Source organism: Pan paniscus, chromosome 3 (genome assembly GCF_029289425.2).
Source record: "Pan paniscus chromosome 3, NHGRI_mPanPan1-v2.0_pri, whole genome shotgun sequence".
Lineage (NCBI taxonomy): Eukaryota > Metazoa > Chordata > Mammalia > Primates > Hominidae > Pan > Pan paniscus.
The window spans coordinates 170,404,380-170,425,150 of NC_073252.2; the positions used below are offsets into that span (position 1 = coordinate 170,404,380).

General features: G+C 38.8%; 1 protein-coding gene and 1 long non-coding RNA gene across 4 annotated transcripts in view; one reads left to right on the forward strand and one right to left on the reverse strand.

Moving 5' to 3' along the window:
• GALNTL6 (polypeptide N-acetylgalactosaminyltransferase like 6) overlaps positions 1-20,771 on the forward strand; it is a 1,235,992-nt gene that overhangs the window by 838,048 nt on the left and 377,173 nt on the right. The gene's annotated exons all lie outside the window — the stretch shown is intronic.
• LOC130541473 (uncharacterized) overlaps positions 1-20,771 on the reverse strand; it is a 95,348-nt gene that overhangs the window by 22,049 nt on the left and 52,528 nt on the right. The window contains exon 2 of the long non-coding RNA XR_008955531.2: positions 7,108-7,240. This is a non-coding gene — a long non-coding RNA (uncharacterized LOC130541473). The remainder of the gene's footprint in view (positions 1-7,107; positions 7,241-20,771) is intronic.

Consider the following 20,771-nt stretch of genomic DNA (forward strand, 5'->3'; position numbering starts at 1 on the left):
CTGAGAGCCTAAGCACTCCTTAAAGTTTCCCTTTAATTCTAACAAATAACTTGTCTGTGAGGCACACAGATATTTCGTCTTTTGAAAACTAGAGCAGACGTGCTTTGCACAGTCTACTGGGGAAAGAAAAATGTGCTTGCTTAACATGAATTGCTTGTAGGAGCAGATATATCTATAATGCAATATTATTGAGTTAAATGAGAAGGACATTATTTTTTTTTTCTTTCTGCTCTGTTATGAGCACAGGGTAGAGAATTTGGTTTAAGGTCTCATTATTTGGCAAAATTGCAATAACCTCCTTTCATTAGTAAGAGAAAAAGGAAAAGGAGGAGGAGAAAGAGGAGGCAAGATTGTAACCATTGTTGATTTCACTCTGGACTTGTTAACCATTAGTCAAAACTACATGCTGACAGGCCACTGAGCTCTGCTAGTACTAGTAATAGTCTTTCTCTTTTCTCTTCTTCAAGCTTCATGATACTTTCTTGAAATATACACACAAAACTTACTGTCCGGATACCTAGCACCTCTGAGCCTGAGCTGTCTATGATTAGAGTCAGTAATTATGCTGTGAGATAATCCATCATGGTGGGTTTTGTTTGTGGCTCGCGATAATTAATGATGATTCCGCAGAACAGCAGTTACGCAACACAGAAGAAATTCATCTTCTAAAGGTCAGCGAAGAGTTGAAGCATGAAGTAAAATAAGCCCATAGCTGCTAGCTATTTTTTACCAATCAATCTTTGTGAGTTTGTTTTTTCTTTTGAAAGGCATAGTGAAAATGTTCATACCTTAATAAGGCATTGTCTGAAAACTAATTTTTTTGTTTCCTTAGAATTAGATAGAATTTTTTAAAAGTTCCTTAGGAAAAGAACTGATTTTGCTTAGAAAATACACCATCAGGCCATTTGGTATATGAAGGGGAAGGGTGTGAACTCACACTAGCACCCAACTCTCACCTCACTCAAAGACATGATCATAACCCTACAAAAGTAGTCAGTAAAATTTGCGGGTGTGGACTAGGGTGTGGAAGGAGAGAGTGTGAGGGAAAAGTGCCTGATTAATTTCTATGGCAAGTGGGGTTAAGGAAAAGATATGGCTATGTATAAACCCACTCTCTCACCAGTCAACGGTCGGCACACTCAGAAATATCTTTGTGGGGCCGGGTGCAGTGGCTCACGCCTGTAATCCCAGCACTTTGGGAGGCCGAGACGGGTGGATCACGAAGTCAGGAGCTCGAGACCATCCTGGCTAACATGGTGAAACCCCGTCTCTACTAAAAATACCAAAAAATTAGCCGGGTGTGGTGGCGGGTGCCTGTAGTCCCAGCTACTCGGGAGGCTGAGGCAGGAGAATGGCATGAATCCGGGAGGTGGAGCTTGTAGTGAGCCGAGATCGCGCCACTGCACTCCGGCCTGGGCGACAGAGACTCCGTCTCAAAAAAAGAAAAAAAGAAAAAGAAAAAGAAAAAAAAAGAAATATCTTTGTGGGTACAAGGAAATAGGGCCGCATTTCAAATTTGGGCACAAAAAGGGGAAACGGGGACAGGGATGTCAAAGCCAGGAATGAAATGTCTTCCCAAGAATGCCCAATGATATTAGGAAGCACATCGAATTAGCCACCACTGCTTGTGGGTGTTGAATCAAAATGCATTGAAGTCTAAAAAGATGAGGTGGCCCCAGCTACACCTTGAGGTTATTTTGTTTTATGTATAAATGATTTAAAGTTCTGAAAATCATGTTGGTAATGACAGACACACTGATGGTGACAGTCATCTCAGCTATAAAAAGCATCAGAGTAAACATGGTTTCTAGCCCTGGTTGCATTAACTAAAGTAGACAGGTTGGTGACAAGTCATTTCAATTCTCTCTACTTCAGTTTCTTCACCTTAAAAAAAAATCATGCTTAAAACTTGGTGACACTATGAAATTTAATATTTAATGTAAGAATGCATGAAAAAGCATAAACTGCTTATTGAGTGCTACTTTGTGCCAGATCTTATTGAAAGCAGCATACATGTATTCGATCATTTAATCCTATCTCATCCACACAAGCATCCTATGAGGTAGATACTATGATTTGTTTAATTTATAAATGAACGAATGAGTACTAAGGCATAAGTTTCACAGAGAGTGAAGGGTCAAGCTTTTGGGGCAGTATGATGCCTTCTTTTATTCAATAATCATAATAGCTTTAATTTTTTTCTTTTTAAAAATTTTTATGTATACTCTGTTGAACATATTTATAGGGGACATGTGATATTTTGATAGTCATACAGTGTGTAATGATCAAATCAAGGTAATTGGGATATCCACCACCTCAAATACTTATCTTTTCTTTATGTTTGGAACATTTCAAATCTTTTCTTCTAGTTATTTTGAAGTATACAGTAAATTATTGTTAACTGTAGTCATCCTATGGTGCTACTGAACACTAGATCTTATTCCTACTATTTAATTATATTTTTGTCCCTTCTTTAAGCAGCCCCTCTTTATTCCCCCATCCCCTCACCCCTTCCCAGCCTCTGGTAACCACCATTTATTCTCTACCTCCATGAGAGTGAAGGATCAAGCTTTTGGGGCACTGTGATGTCTTTTTGATGTGCCTAATTGGATAGGTCACAGTCTGCAGTTATTCAATCCAGCACTAATCTAAGATGTTGCTGTGAAGGTTTTCTATAGATGGGATTCAATTCTATAAGTGTTGACTTTAAGTAAGGTAATTATCCTAGATAACCTGGCTGGCCTGCTTCAACTAGTTGAAAGGCCTTAGTAGCAGAGCTGAGGCTTCCCTGGAGAAGAAATTCTGCCTGAGGACAGCAGCTTCAACTCTTCCCCAGGAGTTCCATCATGCCCTTCCTGAAGACCAACCCCCACAGTTGTATAATCCAGTTTCTTACAACACATCTCTTACTATGTATCTTCTACTGGTTCTGCTTCTCTGATCTGTACCCTGACTGATACAGACAGGGGACCTATGTACTTCACCACTGGGCTATTCTGCCTTCCATCACTTCAGCCTCAACCTTTCCTTCCTCCCCTTCAATGTATTTTAAAATGTTCAGAAATACGTTGCTTTTTAGAAAAGAGGAAAACAACCATGATTAATTGGCTCAGCCAAGATCACAAAGTTAGTGTAAATCTAAACAAAGTCAGGCTGTCATTTTGAAGCATTATAAAAACAACTATGATGGCCAGTATTCTACAGCACTGGCCCAACTCTCTCACCCTTGGCATCATAGGAAGACCCACTAAAGCATGCTCTAGATTTAATGCTGGACAATAGCCTCAATTAGATCACAGAACTGAGGCCTAAGAAGATACAGGCATCTGTCTCATTTCCCTCAAGGGGCAAAAGGCATCAACTTTACTGCCCATACACGATCATTAGCATTTCCCTTCACAGCTGTCACCTGAGGAGCATATCTCAAGGAAGTGGAATGTCGAACTGGAGGGAATACTCTGTCCTCACTGAGGAAGTTCAGATTGCCCTTGCCTTTATTTTCAAATGCTTTGCTCCAGCTGGCTGGCCTTTTTAGTACTGGCTAACAGTGAGTGAGTTAAAGCAGCTGCTTGTCATTCATGTATTAAAAACTAAGCATCTGTGTCTTTCAAAGTCATGTGAAGGAAACAGACAGGACCCAAAGTTCCTAGTCCATTAATGGCCCCACTTATCCATAAGCACACACTTTGCTCAAGTATATCGTCAGAACTCCTAATTATAATGCTATAAATTATAGCAGAGAATTAAAGGCAGCTATAGAGGAAGGAAGAAATATGAATATTACTAAAATGAGAAGGTAATTAAGTTACCCTCTTCCCTCAAAGCCAGCTCTGGTTGTTTAAAATAAGTCCTAATAACAGTGTTAAATGAACTCAAAGCACAAATGAATATTAAACTGACCTACTGCAGAGGTTTTATACATGGCCTATTAAGGTCGTTTTCATTACCAGGGAGGTTTGAGTCATTCTTAAGAATGTGAAAGGTGAATGTGATGGTTAATTTTATGTCAACTGGATTGGGCCACAGTGCCCAGGTATTTGGTCAAACATTATCCTGGATGTTTCTGTGATGGGGTTTTTTAGATGAATTTAGCATTTAAATTACTGGACTTTGACTAAAGCAGATTACCCTCCATAATGTGGGTGGGCCTCATACAATCAGTTGAAGGCCTCAATAAAACAAAACTGACCTCCAACCCCTCACCTCTCCACCCCCTACCCCACAAGAAGAAGGAATTCTGCCAGCAGAGAGCCTTTGGACTCAAACTGCAACTCATCCCTGGGTCTCCAGCCTGCTGGTCAACTCCGTCAGATTTTGGACTCACCGAGCCTTTATCATTGCATGAGCCAATTCATTAAAATAAAGCTGTCTTATATATATGCACATACATACTGTTTGTTCTGTTTCTCTGGAGAACACTGGTTAACACGGTGAGTAAACTGACTACACTGGAAATAACAAGATGAACTTTAGGAATGCAGAAGATAAGAACCCAGTTACATTAATGGAATAGTTACTGCTTAATTTTAATTGTAATATTCTTTGCTAGCATTATGAGACTTTAGTAACCAAACCCAAAAGAAGCAATTGTTATAGTATATGCTAATAAATATTCAACAAATAATGGAGTGCTCATGGCCAAAAATGTCCTTTCCAAAGAGCACATGCCAATTTCAGGGCCACTAAATGCCAAGCTCCAGTAATGTTCCAGGACTTTGGGCACATATCCAGAAATAGGCAACTAGTCCTAGAAATCCAGGAAATCAACAACTCATGAGTCTAGCTAATATTTATTGAACACCCTTATCACAGGGAGGCAACAATGGTGAATGGGTGAATGACAGCAAAACGGTCCCTGATGTCATGGAGCTCAGAATCTGAGGGAAAAGTGGATCATGCAAATGTATAAATGGAGACAGGTGCTAATAAGAAGGATGCCTGTACTTAAGAGAAACCTGTGGACAGGCTACACAGAGCATGGTCTACAAGCCAGCAGCATTAGCATCACTTGGGAGCTACTTAGAACACAGGATCTCAGGCCCCTTTCTAGACCTGCACTTTAATAAGATCCCCAGATAATTGGTGTTCACATTAAATTTGAGAAGCAGCTGGTTTAAGGGATAAAGAAAACTGCTTTACTGTGGATAGTATATTTCAGTTGAGATCTGAAAAGAAGAGGGATCATTTCTATACCCTCTGCATGTTTACTGCTGGGCTTCACAGTGACTATGATCATTTCTATAAGGCAGTCATTATTGCGAATTGCCAAATATTTCCAATTCTCTTCCCAGACATCTTGAAGGACTGCCCTTCCCTAACTAACCCCATGAAGCTGGATCTGACGTAGTGACTAGTTCTGGCTAGGTGAATACGATCAGAATGGACCTGTGTCACTTCTGATGGGATTTTTAAGAATCATTGTAGTTTGTCTGCTTTCTCCTTTCTGCCATGATAATCGGCAGCGTATAGTTAGTAACAGCTCAGTCAACGGGAAACCTGGAGCAGAAACGTCAATTCACCTACAATTAACATGGGCCTTGAAAGAGCAGTAAACTGCATCATACTAAGCCTCTGAGATAGGGTGGTGATTTGCTCCTGCCTAATTGGTATACTCTATCATCAATGGATTCATTCAATTGGTACCCAGTGAGTGCTTATGAGGTGTCCAGCTAATCCAGGCTCTGGGGATTCTGTGATGAAATTAGCCAGACAAGACCCTGCTGAATCTTCTCTTTTTCTAGAGAAAGCTGGGCAAATAAGCAACTAAAAAAATAATTTCAGATGGTGGTAAAAAGTAAGAAGAAAATGAAACAGACTGGAGAGATTAGACGGGATGATAAGGCTCTTTCAAAGGAGGTGGTCAGGTCAGGAACAGCCTCCCTTCTCCAAGGAGCTGATATGTGACCTGGTACCTGGATAAGGAGAAATCTCAGCCATTTGAACATCTGGAGAAAGAGCCTGCTGGGCAGGGGAGAAGAAGTACAATGGCTCTGAGACAAGAAAAAGCTTGGCATGAGAAAGTAATGGAAGCACAATCCTTGTGAAGCCCAGCAGTAAACATGTGGAGGGTGGAGAATGGTTTAAGATGGGGCTGGAGAGGCAGCTGGAAATCTGATCCCAGAGATTTCAGGTCTGTTCAGAGGTTTGTGTTCTATTCTAGGTGCAGTGGGAATATGTGATCTGAACTATAATAGTATCACTCTGGGTACTATATTCAGCATAAGCTTGTAACAAGAAGAGAGCGAGCACAGTAGGAGAACTAAAAGAAGGCTAATCTAATGGGGGTTACTTAAAAGGGCAGAGAAATGCAATCGGACTACTAGCCTAGAAGGATAGATAACTGGAAATACTAATATTAAGTGTATAGCATTAATGACTAACGTCACCCTTCTGTTCACCAGATACTTGATTTCCTCTCCTTTCCCCATGTACTGTATATTCAACCCCTCCCTAAGCGGGACAACCCCAAGGTCCCACTAGTCGGAGGATCAGCTCTGATTTCAAGATCTCCTGGTGACATATCCTAGTCCCTGTATCAGAGAATAATGTGGTGGTTTCTGTATCAGGTTTGGATGTGATTTCACTTCATCCAGAAATCTATGAACTAAAAAGGTGACTTGGCTAGGCGTAGTAGCTCACGCCTATAATCCCAGCACTTTGGGAGGCTGAGGCGGGTGGCTCACTTAGGGTCAGGAGTTCAGGACCAGCCTGGCCAACAGGGCGAAACCCCATCTCTACTAAAAATATAAAAAATTAGCCAGGCATAATGGCACATGCATGTAGTCCCAGCTACTCGGGAGGCTGAGGCATGAGAATCACTTGAACCTGGGAGGCAGAGGCTGCAGTGAGCCGAGATCACATCACTGCACTCCAGCCTGGGTGACAAAGTGAGACTCTGTCTCAAAAAAACAAAAAAAGAAAGAAAGAAAGATGACTTGCATGCCCAGCTGCCACCTGAACACACATACACACCCAATATGCAACTGCAGAATAAATACATAATAATTCTAAAGAGATTCACATTCAGAAAAGGGAAGAATATCGGCTACATGGCAGACATTTGATAGCAATTCTGGAATCTAGGCAGTGATTGTGAAGGTTTACTACCTTAGGCACAGAGAATGTTCCCGTATTAAATTGCAGTTCTTATGTCTTGGAAGGGTTCTCTTGTCCAGTTTTCCAAAATTCTTGACTCCATCCTCTAAGATGTTCTTCCTTTGAGTTTCTTCTTTCCTTCAATCTGGAATGTATATTAAAGGATCATGCATTTCAACATCTACTCATTCATAATTCTTTATTTTAAAATTTCAAACAGCCTCTGTCCCTTTAAGTTTCAGTTTGTGATTCATTTGACAGTACAGTTCTCTGAAGACCTTACTTAATTTCTTCAATACCTACATTTTTTTTCCAAACATACTTCTATTTGCTACTTTTGCTTTATCACACCCAAATCTCTTGTCTCTTTTCCTCTGGACATAACTAAGGTATGTTGGACTATCCAGTTTAGGTGAGAGAGCCATTTTGTCCAATTAAAAAGATTTAGGCACCACACCTTTACTAGGTCATGGATCTGAGTCAAAGATTTTAACAATAGGTGTGACAGTCATACCTAGAATTCATACTTGCTGCGAGAGTAACTCTCAAAGACCTTCTCAGCTTCATCTTTTAAAAGGGTAAGATTCCTTACTGCAAATCCTCCAAACTAGACTCTCTTTCTTCCTACGTACAAATTGGCCAGTTCTTTTGTAAGCTCGTTATTGTCTTATTAGCACCCTGACAAATGCAGTCAACAATAACCAAAATCAACTTCAAATGCACTTTAAAAACTAAGCACTTCCCTAGAACAGGGTTTGGCAATCCTGTAGTCCAAATCCAGACAACAACCTGATTGTGTAAAAGGGGAGCTAAAGATTGTACAAACAAGCAATGAAGAATGTGCAACAGAGACTCATACAGTTTGAAAAGCCTAAAATCCTTACTGTCTTTCTCTTTACAGAAAATGTTTGCCAAGTACTTACCTAGAAGTACAAATATATACCTCCCAGGTTAAACTACCACCAACTAAGCTCTCATCCCAGAATAACACGAGCTAACCTCCTTCTTACTTCCAGACTTCCCTTGCCACCTACTAATCATTAAGCCAAAGCCACACATTTTAGGTTGTTTTAAGGCAACACCTCCATTTCTTGGTACCAACAGCTGTATCCATCAGATTAGGCTAGGGCATGCTTCAGGCCTCTGCTTATCAATCTCTCCAGAACCACACTGATGGATATTTCATGCCATTGCAAGCTTCCATGAGCATCATAACAAGGAAAAAATGAACTTAGCAAATTGTGCACTGCCTCAAATCTTCTGCCTGAAAATGACACATTTTATTTGCCAAATTAAGGCACACATCCATGGTTAACTTCAAGGTATAGTGGTTTACTTAAAGGTAGCCATGGTTTACTTTCCCCTGGAAGAGGAAGTAAAAAAGAATTGATGATGGTTGCTAATAGCTACCACACCTGCAGTCCCATTCCACAAAAATAGCCTCCATTAGGGGATGGTAAAAATATTTTCACTTTGTTTCATGCATATGCATAAATATTATCTTCCCCTAACATTACCTTTCACATAATAATCATTATATGCATTCATACTTATAGTAAAGGGCAGGGACTATGACTGTTTTGCCTATCATAAGATATAGCACAAGGAATGGAATGAACTCAACTATTTATTATATTAATGAATAAACTAATGTCATTATTTCTATGTTATTTAATAGTTTCTATGTTCATTCTACTAATTTTTATTTTTTTACAAACATTTGAACCTTTTATTCCTCATCACCATAAAGAATGAAAATTAAATAGTGCCTGTACCCTTTCACCTCCTAGACTATGCTAAGTATTTAAACAGAAAACTTTTTTACCTCTGACCCCTTCTTACATATTCTGCTTTTCTTTATTTTTATTTTGCTGATCTGGAATTTTTTTATCTAGATTTTTACTAACTTTATTTCACATTATGATTCTTCAATTTTTAGAAATCATTCTTAATATTATTTTAAATTTGCATGTACAAAATTAACCATAATTAGATTTAACTATAAGTTCTATTCCCTTATTGTCTATCAATGTTTCCTCCAATTTTCTTGAGCTCTTTATTTTGATACATTCATTGTTTGACTATAATACTTCAAAAAAAAATTTTTCAGAACTAGTACACGGTGAATGGTGTTTCTGAATCTTTGCGTGTCCAAATATAACTTTCCTTTGCATTCACATGAATGATGGTTTGTTTGGATCTTGAAATGGAGCATGAAAGTTATCAGAATCAAAATGGAGTCAATTGTGTTAAAAACTGGGGAAGATAAATAGAGCTAGGAAAGGCCATGAAGGGAAGCTTCTCATGCACAAATGACTGAGAACAAAAACTATCACAAAAGATTGCAAAACCCAAAATCTCACACAAAGACTGCACAGCCTTACATACACACACACAGAAAATTCTGTGAGGACGTCTGCCCAGCAACTGCTTGTTCAACCTTGGACTAATTCCACCCTTGTTATTGACCCTTGTAGTCAAGGATTATTATCTCAAAACAATGATGTAATTCTCCTCATTTTTCTTTAAAAAACTTTTGTCTTCCTTTACCACCCTGAATGAGAACCTAGTTTACTATGGCACACATATTCAAATTGCAATGCCTATTTCCAAATAAATACCATTTCCATTTAAAGCATCTCCCTCTCTGTTTGTTATTTAGGATGATGGGAGTCACAGTCCACTTGCACTCCAAAGTTTGAGAAGCACTAGTCTACGCTGTATTTGCAGCTCTTGTGGACTCCAGCAAGAATTGTGTAACTATTGCCTTCTAGTGAAAGCCACTGTATGCCAGGAGGCAGATTCTGAGGAGGGTGAATCACCGTGGATATAGCAGAGAAAAGCAGGCAACTGGTGGACATTCTAGTGCCACCTCACTTCATTTCCAAAGCTATTCCCACCAAGTTTAGCCTATGAGAATGATAAGTCCACTTGCTGCGTATGTGGAGTTCAGGCTGTGTCCTCAAATCCTCTACTCACTCCTTTCTAGGCTTTCCCTATCATGCCCACATCTTCCTTCCTCTGTCACTTCATGTGGGGTAGTGGAGCGACTCCTAGCGGAATCTGTGTTCCATTAGCATTACAGCTACTCACTGAAACTATTGCACTCTCCTCCCTTCTACTGGCTCCATCACCTGTGTTAGGAGCTCCCTTCACCAAGTCTTCCACTTTATTGAGTAAATAGTTAGAGCCAAAGGGAACACTGTGATAAAGCCTGTGTCAGCTGCCATGTTGATTTTCTACTGCTACTGTCATAATCACAAAGTTAGCAGTTAAAGCAACACCCATTTTGCAGGCCAGTTCTCTGCTCTGGGTTTCACAAGGTGATGGACGGGCTGTGTTCTTTTCCAGAGCTTCTGGGGATGAATTCGCTTCCAGGCTCATTCAGGTTGTTGGCAGAATTGAATTCCATGAGATTATAGGACTCAGGTCCGGTGTCCCTCCCAGCAATCAGCCCAGGGTTGGTTGTTCTCAGGTTTTAGAGGCTGCCCACATTCTTTTTGGGGTGGCATCTTCCTCCTGCTTCAAAGCCAGCAAAGACCCTTCACAGTAGTTCCTCGATTCACGTTAGATTAAATCAGCAGGGAGAAGGAATTTTGTGGGACATCTTTTGAATTCTGCCTTGTGCAGCTGCACTATGCAAATGATTAGGAAAAACTGCAAGTTCTTATTTTGAAGTAATTTTCCAAGTGCCTGCAGTACATCCTTACTCTCACTCCTGCTTATCACTGGGAGGATTTTATATGGAAAGCACTTCCCTGACTTTTTAGGAACTCCCTGTTTTGCCTGTGATGAACCACTCAGCATTTTCCCCCGCATTAAATTACAATGACTTCATTTGAAACAGAAATGCCTCAAATTTTGGGATCTACTTATGATAGCCTTCCCTCTTGACCAGGACTCAAAGACTATTTTGCCCTAATGTGTCTTTGGTCAATAAAATGGAATTTGGAGAGTTTGAGAAGGTACATTTGTAAGTTCAATCACTGTCTAGAAAGCATGAAAAAAGATATTAGAAAAAAATGTGTTGCTCTTGAGTATTATTGCCATTGATGAGTTCCACAGTGCTAGTAGACTATATTAGGAATTTGAATGAAACAGAATTGAATGAATTCTATTTTTACAAAAATGAATTGTACATCACAGCTCACAAGTATCCAAGAGCTAAATTTGAAATGTCAAAGGTTATGTAAATCTTATATGTTTAACTAACCCTCTAATGAGAAAGACTCCCAACACTGAAGTCTCAAATCGTTTTTGAGAACACTGAGGAGAGAAGCCACATAATTTGAGAGTGTCATAACCGGGAGTCCTAGAAAGAGGAAGATCAAACAGCCAATGTGAATTTAGGCCATGAAAAGGTTTAATTTAAAAGCTGAGAGCAAAATCACAGTTCTCTCATAATTATTATAAGGAGATGTTGGGTACCCTCACTCTGGCAGAGCTGTGGTGCCTAATGAAAAGAGAGCATTTCTCTCCTGCTTGGCTTATTTTATCCCTAATCAGCAGCGGTACTTCAAATTAGCTTCACAATCTATTGGCCTCTCTCAGCCATAAAAGCCTCTTTTCTCTTTTGATATTAGCATAGCTCCCCATTGAAAGTAACAGAAAAAGAGCTCCTACTTGAAGGTTATATCCTTCCTTGTGGATGGCCCACTTCAAAGGGTTCATCACATGGTCCAAAGAGAAGTAAAAATAAGATGAGGGGAGTGCAGCAGCTGTGTTTCTAAGACAAGAGGTTCTGAGCTGAAGAACACCACATCGCTTAAGGTCAGGGCAGCTGGGAAGGTTGCAGTTCAGCCAAAAGAGGGCTGAAGTACTGAACTTGAAAACTCTAGAACCTGGGAAATGTAAGCATTAAACTCAGAGATATTTTATAGAAAAAAAAACAGTTTTATTTTATAGATTCAGTTCTGTAATATAGATATTGGAACATTAAAATGATCTGAGGTATTGACTTCAAAATCCATCATTTGGGGTGTTGGATTATCTGTTATTTACTTAACTCCACTAGCACCCAGCTATGGATAAATTGTGTGTAATAGTTGTGTTTTATGAGATCAAGATTTTAAAATGGTGACCACTGATTTGTGTCCTCTATATCATTTAACCTCTGTTGTCTCATAAATGTGGCTGAGGGCAGTGAGCTTATTTAAGGCTAACCTGCATATTAATACTTTTATCCACTGAGATAGTACTCTCCCCCACTTAATTAAGACGTTTGAGAATTGCCAAAAATAATCTACCTCAAAATATATTCACATATGCATCCTCTAAGTCAAGGAACAGAGGGCTCACTAGAATGGATTGGCCCTCCAATGACCCCAACAGTAGATGTTGATGCTTAGGAAGGATAGATATAATAGTTGAAGGAGAATATTTGCCAGTTGAAACTTTTGTTTGATTTTGCCACTTTGTCAGTCATTGCTTTTTGTTATGGCCAAGTTAAGTTGTTATGGAATTAGAGAATTTTGGGATTTTTTTTGTAAGTGTTCTTTTAATAAATGTCTACTCAAGCCATCTGCCCATTTTTATTTTTATTTTTTGTTTTTTAACTTTTATTTTAAGTTCATGGGTACATTGCAGGTTTATTATATAGGTAAACTTGTGTCATGGGGGGTTGGTATACAGATTATTTCATCACCCAGGTATGAAGCCTAGAACCCATTAGTTATTTTTCCTGCTCATTTTCCTCCTCCCACACTGTACCCTCCAATAAGCCCCAGTGTTTGTTGTTCTCCTCTATGTGACCATGTGTTCTCATCATTTAGCTCCCTCTAATAGGTGAGAGCATGTGGTGTTTGGTTTTCTGTTTCTGTATTAGTTTTCTTCTAAGGATAATGGTCTCCAGCTCTATCCATGTCCCTCCAAAAAACATGTTCTTCTTTTGTATTGCTGCGTAGCATTCCATGGTGTATATATACTACATTTTCTTTATGCAGTTTATCATTGATGGGCATTTAGGTTGATTCCATGCCTTTTCTACTGTGAATAGTGCTGAAATGAACATATGCGTTCATGTATCTTTGTAATAGACCATTTATATTCCAGTAATGGGATTGCTGGGTCAAATGCCATTTCTCATATTGGGTCTTTAAGGAATTGCCACACTGTCTTCTACAATAACTGAATTATTTAGACTGCCACCAACAGTATATAAGCATTTGCTTTTCTCTGCAGCCTCACCAGCATCTCTTTTTTTTTTACTTTTTAATAGTAGCCTTTCTGTTTGGTGTGAGATGGTATCTAATTTTGGTTTTGTTTTGCATTTCTCTAATGATCAGTAATATTGAATTTTTTTCATATGCACGTTGGTTGCATGTACATCTTTTGAAAAGTGTCTGTTCATGTTCTTTGTCCACTCTTTTTATGGTGTTGTTTGTTTTTTTCCTGTAAATTTGTTTAAGTTCCTTATAGAAGCTGGATATTAGACATTTGTCAGATGCATAGTTTTGCAAAAATTTTCTGCCATTCCATAGGTTGTCTGTTCACTTTGTTGATAGTTTCTTTTGTTGTGCAAAAGCACTTTAGTTTAACTAGATCCCATTTGTCAATTTTTGCTTTTGTTGCAATTGCTTTTGGCATCTTCATTATAAAATTTTTGCCCATTTCTATGCCTAGAATGGTATTGCCTAAGTCATTTTCCAGGGTTTTTATAGTTTTGGGTTTTACTTTTAAGTTTTAATCCATCTTGAGTTAATTTTTGTATCTGGTGTAAGGAAGGGGTCTAGTTTCAATCTTCTATATATGGCTACCCAGTTATCCCAGCACCATTTATTGAATAGGGTATCCTTTCCTTATTGCTTGTTTTTGTCAGGTTTGTTGAATATCATACAAATTTAGGTGTGTGGCCTCATTTCTGGGTTATCTATTCTGTTCCATTGGTCTGTGTGTCTGTTTTTGTGCCAATACCATGTGGTTTTGGTTACTGCAACCCTGTAGTATGGTTTGAAGTCAAGTAGCGTGATGCCTCCAGCTTTGTTCTTTTTGATTAGAGTTGCCTTAGCTATTCAGGCTCTTTTTTGGTTCCATATGAATTTCAAAATAGTTTTTTCTAGTTCTGTGAAAAATGTCAGTGGTGATTTAATAGAAATAATATTGAATCTATAAATTGCTTTGGGCAGAATGGCCATTTTTATGATATTGATTCTTTCTATCCATGAGCATGGAATGTTTTTCCATTTGTTTGTGTTATCTCCGATTTCTTTGAGTACTGTTTGGTAGTTCTCCTTGTAGAGATGTTTCACCTCCCTAGTTAGCTGTATTCCTAGGTATTTTGTTTTGTGTGTGTGTTTGTGTGGCAACTGTGAATGGGATTGCATTCATGACTTGGCTCTTGGCTTGACCGTTTTTGGCATATAGGAATGCCAATAATTTTTGCATATTGATTTTGTATCCTGAGACTTTGCTGAAGTTGTTTATCAGCTTAAGGAGCTTTTTGGCTGAGACTATGGGGTTTTCTAGATACAAGATTATATCATCTGCAAACAGGGATAATTTGACTTCCTCTCTTCCTATTTGAATGCATTTATTTCTTTCTCCTGATTGCCCAGGCCAGGACTTCCAATACTATGTTGAGTAGGAGTGATGAGAGTGGGCATCCTCATCTTGTGCTGGTTTTCAAGGAGAATACTTCCAGCTTTTGCCTATTCAGTATAATGTTGGCTGTGGGTGTGGCATATATGGCTCTTATTGTTTTGAAATATGTTCCTTTAACACCTAGGGGTTTTTGTTTGTTTGGTTTTTTGTTTTCTTGCTTGTTTCTTTGCCTGTTTTTTGGTTTGTTTGTTTTAGACAGAGTCTCACTCTGTTGCCCAGGCTGGAGTGCAGTGGTGCAATCTCAGCTCACTGCAACCTCTGCATCCCAGGTTCAAGTAATTCTCATGCATCAGTCTCCTGAGTAGCTAGGATTAAAGACATGCACCACCAGGCCTGGCTGATTTTTGTCTTTTTAGTAGACATAGGGTTTTACCATGTTGGCCAGGCTGAGCTCAAACTCTCCACCTCAGGTGATCCACCCACCTTAGCCTCCCAAAGTGCTGGGATTACAGGAGTGAGCCAGCATGCCTGACCAATACCTAGTTTATTGACTTTTAAACATGAAGAGTGTTTATTTTTTTATTTTTATTTTTTTTACATTTTTTTTTATTATACTTTAAGTTTTAGGGTACATGTGCACATTGTGCAGGTTAGTTACATATGTATACATGTGCCATGCTGGTGCGCTGCACCCATTAACTCGTCATCTAGCATTAGGTATATCTCCCAATGCTATCCCTCCCCCCTCCCCCCTCCCCACCACAGTCCCCAGAGTGTGATATTCCCCTTCCTGTGTCCATGTGATCTCATTGTTCAATTCCCACCTATGAGTGAGAATATGCGGTGTTTGGTTTTTTGTTCTTGCGATAGTTTACTGAGAATGATGGTTTCCAGTTTCATCCATGTCCCTACAAAGGACATGAACTCATCATTTTTTATGGCTGCATAGTATTCCATGGTGTATATGTGCCACATTTTCTTAATCCAGTCTATCATTGTTGGACATTTGGGTTGGTTCCAAGTCTTTGCTATTGTGAATAATGCTGCAATAAACATACGTGTGCATGTGTCTTTATAGCAGCATGATTTATAGTCATTTGGGTATATACCCAGTAATGGGATGGCTGGGTCAAATGCTGTTTCTAGTTCTAGATCCCTGAGGAATCGCCACACTGACTTCCACAATGGTTGAACTAGTTTACAGTCCCACCAACAGTGTAAAAGTGTTCCTATTTCTCCACATCCTCTCCAGCACCTGTTGTTTCCTGACTTTTGAATGATTGCCATTCTAACTGGTGTGAGATGATATCTCATAGTGGTTTTGATTTGCATTTCTCTGATGGCCAGTGATGATGAGCATTTTTTCATGTGTTTTTTGGCTGCATAAATGTCTTCTTTTGAGAAGTGTCTGTTCATGTCCCTCGCCCACTTTTTGATGAGTGTTTAATTTTATCAAAAGAATTTCCCCTTCGATTGAGATAATCATGTGGTTTTTGTTTTAGTTCTGTTTATGTGATGAAACACATTTATTTATTTGCATGTGCTGAACCAATGTTGCATCCAGGAATAAAGCCTACTTAATCATGGTACCTACACTTTTTGATAGATAACCTGCTGGATTCAGTTTGCCAGTATTTTGTTGAGGATTTTTGCATTGATGTTCATCAAAAATATTGGCCTGAATTTTTCATTCTTTGTTGTTGTATCATGGCCAAGTTTTGCTATCAGCATGATACTGGCCTCATAGAATGAGTTAAGAGGCGTTCCTCCTCCTCAATTTTTTGGAATGGTTTCAGTAGAAATGGTATCAGCTCTTCTTTGTACATCTGGTGGCATTCAGCTGTGAATCCGTCTGGTCCTGAGCTTTTTGTTTTTTTTGCATTGGTAGGTTGTTTATTACTGACTCAATTTTAGAACTTATTATTGGTCTGTCCAGGGATTCAATTTCTTCCTGGTTCAGCCTTGGGAGGGTGTATGTGTCCAGGTATTTATTCATTTCTTCTAGATTTTCTAGTTTGTGTGTGTAGAGGTGTTAATAATATTCTCTGATGGTTGTTTGTCTTTCTGTGGGGTCATTGGTAATATCCGCCTCATCATTTCTAATTGTGTTTATTTGAATCTTCTCTATTTTCTTCTTTATTATCTAGCTAACAGTCTACTTTTTTATTAATTTTTTCAAAAAATGAGCTTCTGGATTAATTGATCTTTTGAATGGTTTTTTGTGCCCCAATTTCCTTCAGTTCAGCTCTGATTTTGGTTATTTCTCGTCTTGCATTGGGATTTGTTTGCTCTTGATTCTCTAGTTCTTTTAGTTGTGAAGTTATGTTGTTAACTATAGATCTGTCTAACTTTTTGATGTGGGTATTTAGTGCTTTAAATTCCCCTGTTAACACTGCCTTAGCTGTGTCCCAAAGATTCTGGTATGTTGCATCTTAGTTCTCATTTGTTTCAAAGTACTTCTTGTAGGTTATTCAATTTTCATGTAATTTGATGGTTTTGAGTGAATTTCTTAGTCTCGATTTCTAATTTGATTGTGCTGTGGTCCCAGAGATTGTTTGTTATGATTTCGGTTCTTTTGCATTTGCTGAGAATGTTTTACTTCTGATTATGTGATCGATTTTAGAGCATGTACCATGTGGCGATTAGAAGAATGTATATTCTGTTTTGGGGGGATGGAGAGTTCTGTAGATATCTATCACATCCATTTGTTCCAGTGCTGAGTTCAGGTCCTAAATATATTTGTTAGCTTTCTGTCTTGATGATCTGTCCAATATTGTCAGTGGGTTGTTAAAGTCTCCCACTATTATTGTGTGGGAGTCTAAGTCTTTTTGAAGGTCTCTGAGAACTTGCTTTATAACTCTGGGTGCTCCTCTATTGGATGCATATATATTTATGATAGTTAGATCTTCTTGTTGAATTGAACCCTTTATTGTTATGTAATGTCCTTCTTTGTCTTCTTTGATTGTTTTGGTTTAAAGTCTGTTTTGTCAGAAACTATTATTGAAACCCATGTTTTTTCTGTTTTCCATTTGCTTGTTGGATTTTTCTCCACATAAGCTCTTTATTTTGAGCTTATGTGTGTCATTACATGTGAGGTGGGTCTCTTGAAGACAGCATACCAATGGGTCTTGGTTCTTTAGCTTGCCACTCAATGTCTTTTAATTGGGGGCATTTAGCCCATTTACATTCAAGGTTAGTATTGATATGTGTGGATTTGATCCTGTCATCATGATAGCTGGTTATTTTGCAGTCTTGTTTATGTGGTTGCTTTATAGTATCACTGGTCTGAGTACTTCAGTGTGTTTTTGTAGTGGCTGCTAACAGTCTTTTCTTCCCATATTTAGTGCTTCCTTCAGTAGCTCTTGTAAGGTAGGTCCCGTGGTGACAATTTCCCTCATCATTTGCTTGTGTAAAAAGGATCTATTTCTCCTTTGCTTATGAAGCTTAGTTTGACCAGACATGAAATTCTGGGTTGGAATTTCTTTTTCTTAAGAATGTAAAATATTGGCCCTCCATCTCTTCTGTATTGCAGGATTTCAGCTGAGAGTTCCACCATTAAACTCATGAGCTTTCCTTTGTAGGTGACCTGACTTTTCTCTCTAGCTTCCTTTATCACTTTTTCTTTCATTTTGACCATGGAAAATCTGATGATTATGTGTCTTGAGGATGATTTTCTTTTGACATATCTTACTGGGGTTCTCTGCATTTCTTGAATTTGAATATTGGCCTGTCTTGCTAGGTTGAGGAACTTACCATGAATGCTATTCTAAAATATGTTTTCCAAGTTGGTTCCATTCTCCCCATCCCTTTCAGGGACACCAACAAGCCATAGATTTGATCTCTTTCCATAATCCTATGTTTCTTGGAGGTTTTGTTCATTCCTTTTCCTTTTTTCCTCTCTCTGTTCTAGTCTGACTGACTTTCTTATTTCAGACAGCCAGTCTTGAAGCTCTGAAATTCTTTCCTCTGCTTGGTCTATTCTGCTATTAACACTCCTGATTGAATTATAAAATCGATGTAGTATGTTTTTCAGCTCTATCATGTCAGTTTGCCTGCTTTTCTGTACTGTCTATCTTGTCTGTCATCTCCTGCATTGTTTTATCATGACTTTTAACTTCCTTGCACTGGGTTTCAACATACTCCTATAGCTTAATGATCTTCATTCCTATCTATATTCTGAATTCTATTTCTATCATTTCAGCCATCTCAGCCGATTCAAAACCCTTGCTGGAGACATGATGCAGTCATTTGGAGGAAAAGCGGAACTCTGGCTTTTGAGTTTTCAGCATTCTTGCACTGATTCCTTATCATCTGTGTGGGCTTATCTACCTTCAATCTTTGAAGTTGCTGATCTTTAGGTTTTTTTTCTTTTGTCCTATGATGATGATCTTGAGGGTTTGATTGTAGTATAAGATGAATTCAGCCAACTGACTTCATTTCTGGGAGATTTGGGGGGACCAGTTCTCAGCTCCCAACTCCTGGACTGCATGCTCTAACTCTGGGGAACTTGTATTGGGCCCCAACTTTGTTCACTGGCTCCCCAAGGTTTGGAATCCACTGTGCTGTGAAGGCCAAGGTGCAGCAACTGCAGCAGCATGCTAGTGGATGCTGGGGTGCCTGCCTCCCTGTGGCAGCTCATCACAGTGGCAGAGGCAATGCAGCTGCTGGGGGCAGGGGACCCCTGTTGGGGAATGTGTGCATGGTGGCACTGGAGGTGGTGTTGGCTCAGGGGCAGGGTACTGGCTGGCACAGGTCTGGGTGCCTTCTCCATGCCCCACAAGCAAGAATGATTGCCCTGGAGGAATTTAATAGGCCATGTAATTAAAACCTCATCATTTCACAAACTGAAAAATAAAAATCAGAATTAAATTCCAAGGAGGTTAAATGCATGGCCCAAAGTCACATGGCTAAAAAATGGCAAAGGCCCCAATTACTATATTTTTATTCAACACATACTTACTGGCTTTTCACTATATACAAGACACTGGGCTCAGTATTCAACAGAGAAAAATGTGAATAAGGAATCACTATGCCCTAAAGAAAGCTTTCTCCAACTTTTTCATGTCTCAGTATTTGGTGTTTGTATCATTTCTGAATCCTTGAGGCATGTACATCTAGAAAGTAGACAGAGCATCCTCAAATCCTCAAATTGGATTCCTTAATAAGAGTTAAAGTTTAAAATCTAAAGTTAGCAAAAAGAAAGAGTAAAAATGTGGAAGAATTTTAGATGTTGCCTGAAGTCATGGTTTTAAATAAAAAAGTATATATGATAGTATGTGACCCAGAACAAAAAAGTATAATTTGCTTAGCCCAAGAGGCTCATTTTTGGCTAAAAATATGTCATGGTCTGATGCTTTTAAATTAAACTTTTATTACTTAGCCATGTAAAGTATTTGATTTTTGAAAAGACTTTATAATCAAGTAATTAACAAAGGAATACAAGGACATTTATAAAATGTGAAGTGAAGAAAGACTACGAGGGACACGGTCAACTTTAATTTCTTTCCAATTGGAAGACTTTTCTTTAAGTCTTGTAAATTACATGCTTCTCTCTTTGACTTCTCTCTGGTACTTCCAGGAGAAAAATTCATGAAGCAACACAAAATGGTCATGGCAATAAATATTTCTTGTTCTAAGGATGTGAAAATAGACGTCTATTCTACTGCACTCTCTCATTTACAGAGCCAGATTGGGTGCTACTCTCATGGGTTTGCATTGCTGTCTCCCAGGTAATTCAGTCCTCCTGTATTTTGGGCTTGGGTGCATTGAGCAAGCAATTTCCTATTGGTTCCGCTTTCTTATACAAAACACAAAGCATGCCCTTAAAAGTAGGGGTTAGACATATATTACTCCAACAGGCACTATTCTCCACATGACTCATAAAACTGATGGGCATTCCTCAGACTCAAACAGACAGGTTGCGGTGGCTGCCTACTTCATTTCACACATCTCATTTTTATAACTTCAGTCACTTTCCGATTTCTCCTGAGTGATTTCTATTTGAGCAACTGCTTAAGTTCAGTCATAAAGATCTGCTAGCTTCAGAAATAGGCTCTCAAATGTGACCTTCATTTAAATGTGTAAGGCAATTTCAGGGCTCTCTAACATTTCTGAGTTTAAGGTACTATTGACAATGC